This window comes from Schistocerca americana, chromosome 3, assembly GCF_021461395.2.
Source record: "Schistocerca americana isolate TAMUIC-IGC-003095 chromosome 3, iqSchAmer2.1, whole genome shotgun sequence".
Taxonomy (NCBI): domain Eukaryota; kingdom Metazoa; phylum Arthropoda; class Insecta; order Orthoptera; family Acrididae; genus Schistocerca; species Schistocerca americana.
Window position 1 is genome coordinate 707,814,080 of NC_060121.1, and position 12,494 is coordinate 707,826,573.

At 42.0% G+C, this 12,494-nt stretch overlaps 6 non-coding genes across 6 annotated transcripts; all 6 read left to right on the forward strand.

Moving 5' to 3' along the window:
- The first annotated feature begins 1,814 nt into the window (after positions 1-1,814).
- On the forward strand, positions 1,815-2,021 carry LOC124608522. Its single transcript, XR_006979151.1, has one exon. It is a non-coding gene; the product is annotated as a small nucleolar RNA U3 (small nucleolar RNA).
- A 954-nt stretch (positions 2,022-2,975) lies between these two features.
- Positions 2,976-3,094, forward strand: LOC124608665. The gene has a single exon (XR_006979272.1). It is a non-coding gene; the product is annotated as a U5 spliceosomal RNA (small nuclear RNA).
- Positions 3,095-5,520: 2,426 nt separating this feature from the next.
- LOC124608482 lies at positions 5,521-5,727 on the forward strand. Its single transcript, XR_006979116.1, has one exon. It is a non-coding gene; the product is annotated as a small nucleolar RNA U3 (small nucleolar RNA).
- Positions 5,728-6,680: 953 nt separating this feature from the next.
- Positions 6,681-6,799, forward strand: LOC124608683. Its single transcript, XR_006979289.1, has one exon. It is a non-coding gene; the product is annotated as a U5 spliceosomal RNA (small nuclear RNA).
- A 2,348-nt stretch (positions 6,800-9,147) lies between these two features.
- On the forward strand, positions 9,148-9,354 carry LOC124608483. Its single transcript, XR_006979117.1, has one exon. It is a non-coding gene; the product is annotated as a small nucleolar RNA U3 (small nucleolar RNA).
- Positions 9,355-10,307: 953 nt separating this feature from the next.
- On the forward strand, positions 10,308-10,426 carry LOC124608684. Its single transcript, XR_006979290.1, has one exon. It is a non-coding gene; the product is annotated as a U5 spliceosomal RNA (small nuclear RNA).
- The last annotated feature ends 2,068 nt before the right edge of the window (positions 10,427-12,494 follow it).

The window sequence follows — 12,494 nt, forward strand, 5'->3', positions numbered from 1 at the left end:
AGCTAGAAATGAAGTAAGTAGTAATTTCCTGCTAGGTGTAGTTTGGGTATGGTGTGTCTCAGTGAGAGATAAATCTTGAAATTGAAGGGTTGTTCCTAGCTACAGTCTTGGAAACTATGTATCTGCTGTTGACTCCAATGTTTTCAAGATTACTTGTGTACAAAATTGGGCAGACTTTGCAGTTTCTTCTTCAGTAAATCAGTGGAAGGTGGTGCAGATAATGGTAAAAATGTTCAGTGCCTCCTGTGAGTTGTTGATGCTGCTTGTCTTTTAAGTAAAATTGATAGGGGCTCTTGATTGACCCAGCCATACACAGAGCTGGTGCATACTTGGCTTGAGAAGACTTTGGTCAGTAAATGATGAAATACCAACACAGTGCTCACAACAAAGCTCCTTTCCCTGCATTCTAGTTTCCCTCGGGTATAGAGTGACATGATATTGGCAGAGGATGTGCAGATAATCACTTTGATCAGGCTGTTTGTTTTTTTAATGCTCTTTTACCAGAATCCATGCATAGTGATAACTGTGTTCTCTGGTGGAACACGATGAGAACATTGTGTGAAGTGCACAGAAGTAGCTATTTGAGTATGTATGAAAATGTGAGGTAACCACTGTTACTCCTAAATTTCTGTGGAATTAAGTTTTCTGTATGTGTGTGTGTGTGTGTGTGTGTGTGTGTGTGTGTGTGTGTGTGAGGTTCAAGTTGGTAGTTTATATGTTGCAAGCGGAAAAAGCTTTTTAGTAAACTGAGGCACTAGCATTAGTTTCCTGTTCACTGTGACAAGGAAGCTAGTATAAAAAGTAGTTTGTGGTTTTGCTTGCAAAGAAGTGCTCATGGGATGAAAGCACTGCTTGGGATTATTCTGAGATGATGGGGGGATTGCTAAACATGTAGCATTTTAGTAAGGAGCTTGTCGGAGTAGTTGTATAGTTGTAAAATTATTTGTTATTTTATGAGAAATTTCTGTATTCATAGCACATGGGCCATCATAGTTGAAGCATACAGATTGGCATGGTATGCGTAGGTCTGTAAAATGTCCTGACAGTGATGTTCATAGAGACTTGTTGTATACTTTGATTCTTCATCTGTTTAACAGTAGACATGAGAAATGTATTAGTGGAGCAAGTAGCTGTGAAATTACTGGTGTATGATTGATAGTATGGACGTGGCGCTGAATTGAAGTGTTTGTTCAGCTGTGGGTGTTTTCATAATTGCCATGTGAGGAAAAGCAATACTCGTGATAGGCGAAAAGAGATACAGAGAGAAACACATTTGTTGCGAGTATTGTATGTCAGCAGCTCCAAGGGCGGGTATCAAGTAAGACGCAAAGTGAAACGAAAGAGGAAGTATGCATGAAAGAGGCCAAATATCGACAAGAGTTCGCACTGTTAGAGTGAGGTGAATGAGCTAGTGCTGTGCGAAAAATTTCGAAGAGAGAGGCGGTTTTAAAGAAAGCACAAGAGTCCTATGAATGCCCTCTTGTGTGTTTCTCTTTCAGTGGCTATTTGGCGTGTCTGCTTGCGCCGTAGAATGCTACTGTATGTGCCCCAGGCCGCCATCTAGCGGCCGGAGGTGCAAGCGGTGTTTACATACAGTCTCGCCTGAGGCAATGGTCTCTCATTTCGGAACGCAAGAAGCACTGGTAGCGCACAAAATAGCTGAGCGAGATCATGGCGGCCAAGTGAGAGTAGAAGTAGGTTCTTTGCAGAATGTCGGAGCTTGTAAATCGCGAAATGTGAAGAGTGTGTCGTATTCTCGTAGGGCGTGTTGACGGTCTCGTGGCATAAGTAGCGAGCGGTGATAGCTTGCAAGCAAGATCATACTTCACAGGATCATTTCTGTAGTATGTCTTCAACTCTCTCTAGTTCAAAGCTGGAGTAGACGTAACCACGATGACGAGTGGTAGCACTCTCCCTGAGCGTGAGGCTTGCGATCGAGATTCATCGCATCTTGGTTGTAATCGATGATCGTTCACCACATTCTGAGGGATGTGGGAAGGGAATAGCGCTTTCCGAGTGGTGGTTTTATTATATAGATCAGAAGCGTAAGTCATACCTTTGGTATCGGGACCCGCGTCGTTGCAGAAATGTCGCTGCAGCTTGTGGAAGGACTTTGATTGCGACATGTCATGAAAGCCTTGTGGAAGTTTCTCGAGTGTCACGGGGACGAGCCATTTGATTTGGCCTGCTCCAAGTGCTAGGCTTGGATGACAACGACGTACTTTTGAGTTACAAGACTGAGTGAGCAACACAAGAAGAGTGCAATTGATGACGATAAAAAGCTGACACACAATACAGTGTTGATAATCACCACTAATGCATGATGTACGAAACATTTAGGAGGAGCACGTTTGGCTAGCAAACATGAATTGAGCGATTTGCAAGGCACTGTTATCTGCAAGAAGGAATGCATGAAATTGGCAAATGAATAAGACTGGTTCGAATACTATCGACAGAAATTTTATTTCTGTTGTCAACTAGTATTAATTAGATGTGTGGGAGTAGGGGGATATTTCCCTTGCACCATACATCTACATACACGTTGCGTCTGATGTGGCCTAGTTTTGCGTACAAAGAACTGTCTAGTTGTCAGTTTTTTTCAGTGAACGAATGTGGTAGGGAGGAGAGAGATTAGTGTTAGATGCAGAGCAGTGCGGGCAGTTGTGTGTCGGACGTTGTATGTCGGACGGTGAGTCGCCGACAGGAATTAGGCGTGCTGCCATCTGTCGGCAGGTGAGGTAATGAAGCAGCTTGAATGGTGACAGAAATGATGAAAATAGTTAACTAAAGAGTAATAGCGACGACATTTGGCAGACACGTGTTTCAGCGTTGACAGTTAGTTTGGGGTGTGTGCTTGCATGACACTGGAAGTCTGTTGACGGTAGAGAAGTAGACAAGACGGAAAGAATTTTCCGCGTTCTCGCGGAGAAGTAATAGAGAAGCAGCCGTAAGTATTGAAGTGAGGGCGTTGATCGGCACTCTGGTTTCCCTTCAAAACGAATAAATCTTTCGCCTTTTACTAAAGATTTCCGTGGAGGGGAACATTAAATGAGTCTATAAGGTATTTTTCGTAGTGCTCGGCTATTGCTGAGCCATAATCACAAGTGAAAACGTAATGTAAGTAGCAAGAGGTAGATTGTGTTGTGTGAATGAAGGGCGTGGAGTAGCGGATGACGTTGGATCAGGCAGATATTTGTTTTTTTAAAATTTGAAATTGTAATAGGCCGTGTCGTAGTATAATGAAACAAGTACATTTGCCCTGAAATGGCGTACAGTGTGTTAGACGATTGTGTAAAGACAGAGAGGGAGCTACAGGACTACCTGGAAACACTTGGTGAACCCTTTCCGTACCTCAGTTCTAGATGATTTGAGAGTGTTTACTTGCACTGCAGTTGCACAACAGCATATAAACTGATATTTTGAAGTGAATGATGAATGATAGGCTTTGTAAGAAATACTGGTATGTGATTAGTAGATTATGTTTTGAAACCCAAAATTATTTTTACCACAGAAGTTTGTGATTTGTAGGTATGATGTGAGTGAGCTTTGGGCCGAAGATGGTGGTTAGTTGGGCAGGATGAGTATTTAAATGGTTTTCAATAGAGTGGATATTAGTGACACTGGCTTGTTGCCATAATGTGTTTGTTCATAACAGTGTACTCAGTTGTGTAGAAGATTTAGGTGAGAAAGAGACAGTTGTTGAATATGACATAAATAGCTAGAAATGAAGTAAGTAGTAATTTCCTGCTAGGTGTAGTTTGGGTATGGTGTGTCTCAGTGAGAGATAAATCTTGAAATTGAAGGGTTGTTCCTAGCTACAGTCTTGGAAACTATGTATCTGCTGTTGACTCCAATGTTTTCAAGATTACTTGTGTACAAAATTGGGCAGACTTTGCAGTTTCTTCTTCAGTAAATCAGTGGAAGGTGGTGCAGATAATGGTAAAAATGTTCAGTGCCTCCTGTGAGTTGTTGATGCTGCTTGTCTTTTAAGTAAAATTGATAGGGGCTCTTGATTGACCCAGCCATACACAGAGCTGGTGCATACTTGGCTTGAGAAGACTTTGGTCAGTAAATGATGAAATACCAACACAGTGCTCACAACAAAGCTCCTTTCCCTGCATTCTAGTTTCCCTCGGGTATAGAGTGACATGATATTGGCAGAGGATGTGCAGATAATCACTTTGATCAGGCTGTTTGTTTTTTTAATGCTCTTTTACCAGAATCCATGCATAGTGATAACTGTGTTCTCTGGTGGAACACGATGAGAACATTGTGTGAAGTGCACAGAAGTAGCTATTTGAGTATGTATGAAAATGTGAGGTAACCACTGTTACTCCTAAATTTCTGTGGAATTAAGTTTTCTGTATGTGTGTGTGTGTGTGTGTGTGTGTGTGTGTGTGAGGTTCAAGTTGGTAGTTTATATGTTGCAAGCGAAAGAAGCTTTTTAGTAAACTGAGGCACTAGCATTAGTTTCCTGTTCACTGTGACAAGGAAGCTAGTATAAAAAGTAGTTTGTGGTTTTGCTTGCAAAGAAGTGCTCATGGGATGAAAGCACTGCTTGGGATTATTCTGAGATGATGGGGGGATTGCTAAACATGTAGCATTTTAGTAGGGAGCTTGTCGGAGTAGTTGTATAGTTGTAAAATTATTTGTTATTTTATGAGAAATTTCTGTATTCATAGCACATGGGCCATCATAGTTGAAGCATACAGATTGGCATGGTATGCGTAGGTCTGTAAAATGTCCTGACAGTGATGTTCATAGAGACTTGTTGTATACTTTGATTCTTCATCTGTTTAACAGTATACAAAAGAAATGTATTAGTGGAGCAAGTAGCTGTGAAATTACTGGTGTATGATTGATAGTATGGACGTGGCGCTGAATTGAAGTGTTTGTTCAGCTGTGGGTGTTTTCATAATTGCCATGTGAGGAAAAGCAATACTCGTGATAGGCGAAAAGAGATACAGAGAGAAACACATTTGTTGCGAGTATTGTATGTCAGCAGCTCCAAGGGCGGGTATCAAGTAAGACGCAAAGTGAAACGAAAGAGGAAGTATGCATGAAAGAGGCCAAATATCGACAAGAGTTCGCACTGTTAGAGTGAGGTGAATGAGCTAGTGCTGTGCGAAAAATTTCGAAGAGAGAGGCGGTTTTAAAGAAAGCACAAGAGTCCTATGAATGCCCTCTTGTGTGTTTCTCTTTCAGTGGCTATTTGGCGTGTCTGCTTGCGCCGTAGAATGCTACTGTATGTGCCCCAGGCCGCCATCTAGCGGCCGGAGGTGCAAGCGGTGTTTACATACAGTCTCGCCTGAGGCAATGGTCTCTCATTTCGGAACGCAAGAAGCACTGGTAGCGCACAAAATAGCTGAGCGAGATCATGGCGGCCAAGTAAGAGTAGAAGTAGGTTCTTTGCAGAATGTCGGAGCTTGTAAATCGCGAAATGTGAAGAGTGTGTCGTATTCTCGTAGGGCGTGTTGACGGTCTCGTGGCATAAGTAGCGAGCGGTGATAGCTTGCAAGCAAGATCATACTTCACAGGATCATTTCTGTAGTATGTCTTCAACTCTCTCTAGTTCAAAGCTGGAGTAGACGTAACCACGATGATGAGTGGTAGCACTCTCCCTGAGCGTGAGGCTTGCGATCGAGATTCATCGCATCTTGGTTGTAATCGATGATCGTTCACCACATTCTGAGGGATGTGGGAAGGGAATAGCGCTTTCCGAGTGGTGGTTTTATTATATAGATCAGAAGCGTAAGTCATACCTTTGGTATCGGGACCCGCGTCGTTGCAGAAATGTCGCTGCAGGTTGTGGAAGGACATTGATTGCGACATGTCATGAAAGCCTTGTGGAAGTTTCTCGAGTGTCACGGGGACGAGCCATTTGATTTGGCCTGCTCCAAGTGCTAGGCTTGGATGACAACGACGTACTTTTGAGTTACAAGACTGAGTGAGCAACACAAGAAGAGTGCAATTGATGACCATAAAAAGCTGACACACAACACAGTGTTGATAATCACCACTAATGCATGATGTACGAAACATTTAGGAGGAGCACGTTTGGCTAGCAAACATGAATTGAGCGATTTGCAAGGCACTGTTATCTGCAAGAAGGAATGCATGAAATTGGCAAATGAATAAGACTGGTTCAAATACTATCGACAGAAATTTTATTTCTGTTGTCAACTAGTATTAATTAGATGTGTGGGAGTAGGGGGATATTTCCCTTGCACCATACATCTACATACACGTTGCGTCTGATGTGGCCTAGTTTTGCGTACAAAGAACTGTCTAGTTGTCAGTTTTTTCAGTGAACGAATGTGGTAGGGAGGAGAGAGATTAGTGTTAGATGCAGAGCAGTGCGGGCAGTTGTGTGTCGGACGTTGTATGTCGGACGGTGAGTCGCCGACAGGAATTAGGCGTGCTGCCATCTGTCGGCAGGTGAGGTAATGAAGCAGCTTGAATGGTGACAGAAATGATGAAAATAGTTAACTAAAGAGTAATAGCGACGACATTTGGCAGACACGTGTTTCAGCGTTGACAGTTAGTTTGGGGTGTGTGCTTGCATGACACTGGAAGTCTGTTGACGGTAGAGAAGTAGACAAGACGGAAAGAATTTTCCGCGTTCTCGCGGAGAAGTAATAGAGAAGCAGCCATAAGTATTGAAGTGAGGGCGTTGATCGGCACTCTGGTTTCCCTTCAAAACGAATAAATCTTTCGCCTTTTACTAAAGATTTCCGTGGAGGGGAACATTAAATGGGTCTATAAGGTATTTTTCGTAGTGCTCGGCTATTGCTGAGCCATAATCACAAGTGAAGACGTAATGTAAGTAGCAAGAGGTAGATTGTGTTGTGTGAATGAAGGGCGTGGAGTAGCGGATGACGTTGGATCAGGCAGATATTTGTTTTTTTAAAATTTGAAATTGTAATAGGCCGTGTCGTAGTATAATGAAACAAGTACATTTGCCCTGAAATGGCGTACAGTGTGTTAGACGATTGTGTAAAGACAGAGAGGGAGCTACAGGACTACCTGGAAACACTTGGTGAACCCTTTCCGTACCTCAGTTCTAGATGATTTGAGAGTGTTTACTTGCACTGCAGTTGCACAACAGCATATAAACTGATATTTTGAAGTGAATGATGAATGATAGGCTTTGTAAGAAATACTGGTATGTGATTAGTAGATTATGTTTTGAAACCCAAAATTATTTTTACCACAGAAGTTTGTGATTTGTAGGTATGATGTGAGTGAGCTTTGGGCCGAAGATGGTGGTTAGTTGGGCAGGATGAGTATTTAAATGGTTTTCAATAGAGTGGATATTAGTGACACTGGCTTGTTGCCATAATGTGTTTGTTCATAACAGTGTACTCAGTTGTGTAGAAGATTTAGGTGAGAAAGAGACAGTTGTTGAATATGACATAAATAGCTAGAAATGAAGTAAGTAGTAATTTCCTGCTAGGTGTAGTTTGGGTATGGTGTGTCTCAGTGAGAGATAAATCTTGAAATTGAAGGGTTGTTCCTAGCTACAGTCTTGGAAACTATGTATCTGCTGTTGACTCCAATGTTTTCAAGATTACTTGTGTACAAAATTGGGCAGACTTTGCAGTTTCTTCTTCAGTAAATCAGTGGAAGGTGGTGCAGATAATGGTAAAAATGTTCAGTGCCTCCTGTGAGTTGTTGATGCTGCTTGTCTTTTAAGTAAAATTGATAGGGGCTCTTGATTGACCCAGCCATACACAGAGCTGGTGCATACTTGGCTTGAGAAGACTTTGGTCAGTAAATGATGAAATACCAACACAGTGCTCACAACAAAGCTCCTTTCCCTGCATTCTAGTTTCCCTCGGGTATAGAGTGACATGATATTGGCAGAGGATGTGCAGATAATCACTTTGATCAGGCTGTTTGTTTTTTTAATGCTCTTTTACCAGAATCCATGCATAGTGATAACTGTGTTCTCTGGTGGAACACGATGAGAACATTGTGTGAAGTGCACAGAAGTAGCTATTTGAGTATGTATGAAAATGTGAGGTAACCACTGTTACTCCTAAATTTCTGTGGAATTAAAAGAAGCTTTTTAGTAAACTGAGGCACTAGCATTAGTTTCCTGTTCACTGTGACAAGGAAGCTAGTATAAAAAGTAGTTTGTGGTTTTGCTTGCAAAGAAGTGCTCATGGGATGAAAGCACTGCTTGGGATTATTCTGAGATGATGGGGGGATTGCTAAACATGTAGCATTTTAGTAAGGAGCTTGTCGGAGTAGTTGTATAGTTGTAAAATTATTTGTTATTTTATGAGAAATTTCTGTATTCATAGCACATGGGCCATCATAGTTGAAGCATACAGATTGGCATGGTATGCGTAGGTCTGTAAAATGTCCTGACAGTGATGTTCATAGAGACTTGTTGTATACTTTGATTCTTCATCTGTTTAACAGTAGACATGAGAAATGTATTAGTGGAGCAAGTAGCTGTGAAATTACTGGTGTATGATTGATAGTATGGACGTGGCGCTGAATTGAAGTGTTTGTTCAGCTGTGGGTGTTTTCATAATTGCCATGTGAGGAAAAGCAATACTCGTGATAGGCGAAAAGAGATACAGAGAGAAACACATTTGTTGCGAGTATTGTATGTCAGCAGCTCCAAGGGCGGGTATCAAGTAAGACGCAAAGTGAAACGAAAGAGGAAGTATGCATGAAAGAGGCCAAATATCGACAAGAGTTCGCACTGTTAGAGTGAGGTGAATGAGCTAGTGCTGTGCGAAAAATTTCGAAGAGAGAGGCGGTTTTAAAGAAAGCACAAGAGTCCTATGAATGCCCTCTTGTGTGTTTCTCTTTCAGTGGCTATTTGGCGTGTCTGCTTGCGCCGTAGAATGCTACTGTATGTGCCCCAGGCCGCCATCTAGCGGCCGGAGGTGCAAGCGGTGTTTACATACAGTCTCGCCTGAGGCAATGGTCTCTCATTTCGGAACGCAAGAAGCACTGGTAGCGCACAAAATAGCTGAGCGAGATCATGGCGGCCAAGTGAGAGTAGAAGTAGGTTCTTTGCAGAATGTCGGAGCTTGTAAATCGCGAAATGTGAAGAGTGTGTCGTATTCTCGTAGGGCGTGTTGACGGTCTCGTGGCATAAGTAGCGAGCGGTGATAGCTTGCAAGCAAGATCATACTTCACAGGATCATTTCTGTAGTATGTCTTCAACTCTCTCTAGTTCAAAGCTGGAGTAGACGTAACCACGATGATGAGTGGTAGCACTCTCCCTGAGCGTGAGGCTTGCGATCGAGATTCATCGCATCTTGGTTGTAATCGATGATCGTTCACCACATTCTGAGGGATGTGGGAAGGGAATAGCGCTTTCCGAGTGGTGGTTTTATTATATAGATCAGAAGCGTAAGTCATACCTTTGGTATCGGGACCCGCGTCGTTGCAGAAATGTCGCTGCAGGTTGTGGAAGGACTTTGATTGCGACATGTCATGAAAGCCTTGTGGAAGTTTCTCGAGTGTCACGGGGACGAGCCATTTGATTTGGCCTGCTCCAAGTGCTAGGCTTGGATGACAACGACGTACTTTTGAGTTACAAGACTGAGTGAGCAACACAAGAAGAGTGCAATTGATGACCATAAAAAGCTGACACACAACACAGTGTTGATAATCACCACTAATGCATGATGTACGAAACATTTAGGAGGAGCACGTTTGGCTAGCAAACATGAATTGAGCGATTTGCAAGGCACTGTTATCTGCAAGAAGGAATGCATGAAATTGGCAAATGAATAAGACTGGTTCAAATACTATCGACAGAAATTTTATTTCTGTTGTCAACTAGTATTAATTAGATGTGTGGGAGTAGGGGGATATTTCCCTTGCACCATACATCTACATACACGTTGCGTCTGATGTGGCCTAGTTTTGCGTACAAAGAACTGTCTAGTTGTCAGTTTTTTCAGTGAACGAATGTGGTAGGGAGGAGAGAGATTAGTGTTAGATGCAGAGCAGTGCGGGCAGTTGTGTGTCGGACGTTGTATGTCGGACGGTGAGTCGCCGACAGGAATTAGGCGTGCTGCCATCTGTCGGCAGGTGAGGTAATGAAGCAGCTTGAATGGTGACAGAAATGATGAAAATAGTTAACTAAAGAGTAATAGCGACGACATTTGGCAGACACGTGTTTCAGCGTTGACAGTTAGTTTGGGGTGTGTGCTTGCATGACACTGGAAGTCTGTTGACGGTAGAGAAGTAGACAAGACGGAAAGAATTTTCCGCGTTCTCGCGGAGAAGTAATAGAGAAGCAGCCATAAGTATTGAAGTGAGGGCGTTGATCGGCACTCTGGTTTCCCTTCAAAACGAATAAATCTTTCGCCTTTTACTAAAGATTTCCGTGGAGGGGAACATTAAATGGGTCTATAAGGTATTTTTCGTAGTGCTCGGCTATTGCTGAGCCATAATCACAAGTGAAAACGTAATGTAAGTAGCAAGAGGTAGATTGTGTTGTGTGAATGAAGGGCGTGGAGTAGCGGATGACGTTGGATCAGGCAGATATTTGTTTTTTTAAAATTTGAAATTGTAATAGGCCGTGTCGTAGTATAATGAAACAAGTACATTTGCCCTGAAATGGCGTACAGTGTGTTAGACGATTGTGTAAAGACAGAGAGGGAGCTACAGGACTACCTGGAAACACTTGGTGAACCCTTTCCGTACCTCAGTTCTAGATGATTTGAGAGTGTTTACTTGCACTGCAGTTGCACAACAGCATATAAACTGATATTTTGAAGTGAATGATGAATGATAGGCTTTGTAAGAAATACTGGTATGTGATTAGTAGATTATGTTTTGAAACCCAAAATTATTTTTACCACAGAAGTTTGTGATTTGTAGGTATGATGTGAGTGAGCTTTGGGCCGAAGATGGTGGTTAGTTGGGCAGGATGAGTATTTAAATGGTTTTCAATAGAGTGGATATTAGTGACACTGGCTTGTTGCCATAATGTGTTTGTTCATAACAGTGTACTCAGTTGTGTAGAAGATTTAGGTGAGAAAGAGACAGTTGTTGAATATGACATAAATAGCTAGAAATGAAGTAAGTAGTAATTTCCTGCTAGGTGTAGTTTGGGTATGGTGTGTCTCAGTGAGAGATAAATCTTGAAATTGAAGGGTTGTTCCTAGCTACAGTCTTGGAAACTATGTATCTGCTGTTGACTCCAATGTTTTCAAGATTACTTGTGTACAAAATTGGGCAGACTTTGCAGTTTCTTCTTCAGTAAATCAGTGGAAGGTGGTGCAGATAATGGTAAAAATGTTCAGTGCCTCCTGTGAGTTGTTGATGCTGCTTGTCTTTTAAGTAAAATTGATAGGGGCTCTTGATTGACCCAGCCATACACAGAGCTGGTGCATACTTGGCTTGAGAAGACTTTGGTCAGTAAATGATGAAATACCAACACAGTGCTCACAACAAAGCTCCTTTCCCTGCATTCTAGTTTCCCTCGGGTATAGAGTGACATGATATTGGCAGAGGATGTGCAGATAATCACTTTGATCAGGCTGTTTGTTTTTTTAATGCTCTTTTACCAGAATCCATGCATAGTGATAACTGTGTTCTCTGGTGGAACACGATGAGAACATTGTGTGAAGTGCACAGAAGTAGCTATTTGAGTATGTATGAAAATGTGAGGTAACCACTGTTACTCCTAAATTTCTGTGGAATTAAGTTTTCTGTATGTGTGTGTGTGTGTGTGTGTGTGTGTGTGTGTGTGTGTGTGTGTGTGTGTGTGTGTGAGGTTCAAGTTGGTAGTTTATATGTTGCAAGCGAAAGAAGCTTTTTAGTAAACTGAGGCACTAGCATTAGTTTCCTGTTCACTGTGACAAGGAAGCTAGTATAAAAAGTAGTTTGTGGTTTTGCTTGCAAAGAAGTGCTCATGGGATGAAAGCACTGCTTGGGATTATTCTGAGATGATGGGGGGATTGCTAAACATGTAGCATTTTAGTAAGGAGCTTGTCGGAGTAGTTGTATACTTGTAAAATTATTTGTTATTTTATGAGAAATTTCTGTATTCATAGCACATGGGCCATCATAGTTGAAGCATACAGATTGGCATGGTATGCGTAGGTCTGTAAAATGTCCTGACAGTGATGTTCATAGAGACTTGTTGTATACTTTGATTCTTCATCTGTTTAACAGTAGACATGAGAAATGTATTAGTGGAGCAAGTAGCTGTGAAATTACTGGTGTATGATTGATAGTATGGACGTGGCGCTGAATTGAAGTGTTTGTTCAGCTGTGGGTGTTTTCATAATTGCCATGTGAGGAAAAGCAATACTCGTGATAGGCGAAAAGAGATACAGAGAGAAACACATTTGTTGCGAGTATTGTATGTCAGCAGCTCCAAGGGCGGGTATCAAGTAAGACGCAAAGTGAAACGAAAGAGGAAGTATGCATGAAAGAGGCCAAATATCGACAAGAGTTCGCACTGTTAGAGTGAGGTGAATGAGCTAGTGCTGTGCGAAAAATTTCGA